This window comes from Elephantulus edwardii, unplaced genomic scaffold (assembly GCF_000299155.1).
Source record: "Elephantulus edwardii isolate Elephantulus edwardi_28Jun2011 unplaced genomic scaffold, EleEdw1.0 scaffold00116, whole genome shotgun sequence".
NCBI lineage: Eukaryota > Metazoa > Chordata > Mammalia > Macroscelidea > Macroscelididae > Elephantulus > Elephantulus edwardii.
The window spans coordinates 9,078,849-9,081,154 of NW_006399866.1; the positions used below are offsets into that span (position 1 = coordinate 9,078,849).

At 40.0% G+C, this 2,306-nt stretch overlaps 1 protein-coding gene and 1 pseudogene across 3 annotated transcripts in view; one reads left to right on the plus strand and one right to left on the minus strand.

Annotated features, from left to right (window-relative positions):
• The window catches only part of LOC102865553, a 10,300-nt pseudogene extending 8,200 nt beyond the window's left edge, over positions 1–2,100 (minus strand).
• The window catches only part of NR6A1 (nuclear receptor subfamily 6, group A, member 1), a 348,076-nt gene that overhangs the window by 101,784 nt on the left and 243,986 nt on the right, over positions 1–2,306 (plus strand). The gene's annotated exons all lie outside the window — the stretch shown is intronic.

Genomic DNA, 2,306 nt, shown 5'->3' on the forward strand with positions numbered 1-2,306 from the left:
TTAGGGACCTCTCCAAAATACTGAAGAGAGCAGTGGTGTCTCTCTGGAGACTAAGGTGCATCTGATACAGGCCATGGTCTTCGCAGTCACTTGTTATACATCAGAGAGTTGGACAATGACCAAGGAGGGTAGAAGGAGAATTGATGCCTTTGATCTGTGGTGCTAGAGAACAATATTGAGAGTACTATGGACTGTTAGGAAAACAAACAGATTCATCCTGGAAAGGGTCAAACCGGGTGGCTCCTTGGAGGCAAGGATTCTGAGGCTCCATCTAACATACTTTGGATATGTTGTAAGGAGAGACAGGTCCTTGGAGGAGGACGTCATGCTTGGGAGGGTGGAGGGACAGTGCAGGAGGGGAAGGCCCTCTATGAGGTGGATTGATTCAGTGACTGGGATAATCTGGATGGGAGTGTCAGAGACATTGTGATTGACACAGGACAGAGCAGAGTTTAGGGCTGTTGTGCATAGGGTTGCTCTGAGTTGCAAGCGACCCGACGGCACATAACAACAATAACAAGATACTTGAAATGAAGCAATACTTGTAAATAAGGAAATCAAAAGACAGATGTTTAGAAGAGATTTTATACGTTTAAATACGTGTATGTTAGAAAAGAACGGTGTCAAAATATAAACCCATTTCCACCTTTTTCTTGTTTGTACCTATGAGTTGGAACTGATCCCTGATGCTCCACTAGGTTTTCCTAAGAAGCCAGAAAGAGGAAACTAAAGCCAGATTGGAATGGAACAATGAAACAGAAATAACAAGATAAAAACATTGAAACCACCAGTTCCAAAAAATATCAACAAATTGACAAACTCCTCTCTAAATTGACTAGGAAAATAAGAGAATAGTAATTACTAAAATTAAAAGAGAGGGCATCACTATCAACTCCTCAGAAATTTAAGAAGTTAGAAAACCAATGTAAATAACTTTATTTAAACAAATTAAAATATTTATCTTAAACGGAACACATTCCTAGCAAGAAATAAATTCTCCAAGCTGACTAAATGTAGACAATCTGAAGGACCTCCAGAAGAAATTGAATTTGTAATTTAAAAATCTTAGTACAGAGTAGCCTTGTCTCCGACTAATTATTTAAAACTGAAATACTAGTCTTTTACATTTTCAGAAGAAGTAGAAGAGAAGAAATTTCCTGAGTCATTCTGTGAGTTCCGTAGTAGTTTAACAAAGCCAGAGGGGCCGGGGTAGGGGGACTACAAGAAGATGACAGACCAATGTTCTTTATGATTCATTTTCTCTAATTGACTGTTAAAAACCAAATGAAGCAGCATACAAAAAAAAATGGATGCCGTACTGTGAATAACTGAAATTTACTATATGAATGCAAACTTAGATTAACATGTAGAAACTATTTAATACAGCAGAGACTGTCATATGTTTTCTAAGAAGAGGCATCTGCTATTGTTAACTCACTTGCTCATTGCTGTCAAGTCCATTCCACCTCACATAACCCTCTGTTGGGTTTCCAAGGCTATAAATCACATGGGAGGAGACCGTGTATTTCTCTGACAGAACAGCTGCATGATATCTCAATAGACATAAATAGATTTGACAAACTCTTAACACATTAATAATTTAAAACTCTTGGTACATTAGGAACAGAAGGACACTTCCACAACCCAGTAAGTGACATCTTTGGAAAACTTAACAGGAAACAACATATTCAATGATGAGGAACTTGATGTTTTTTTCCTAAGATCTTAATCTTTCTAGTCAACATTTTATGGAAGTTTCTAGCCTGTGTGATAAGAGATTATGAAAAGCATCAATAGTGGAAATAAAATTGTCTTTATTAGTAAATGTTATAAGTCTAGTTTCTTCTCTGAGAAAACACCAAGTGGCAGATGACACCCTGGTTTGTGAGCCTGCGGCAGTTTCTGTGGAGGCTTTGGCACCTGTCTGTAGCGTCGGTGCTGCAGCTGTGGGATGGCCCATGGAGTTGAGGCAAAGCCGAGGACAAGGAATGGCTCCCCATCACCAAGCTGGGCTGTCTGGTTAAGGATAGTGAAGATTAAATCCTTGGAGGAGATTTCTCTCTTCTCACTGCCCTTCAAGGAGTCTGAGATCATTGACATTTTCCTGAGGATGTCCCTCAAGAATAAGGTCTTGAAAATCATGCCTGTTCAGAAGCAGCCATGTGCTGGCCAGTGGACCAGGTTCAAGACCTTTGTCGCCATTGGAAACTATAATGGCCATGTTGGTGTGTGTGTCAAGTGCTCCAAGGAGGTGGCTACTGCCATCTTTGGGGCCGTTGTTGTTGTTGTTGTTGTTATGTGCCGTC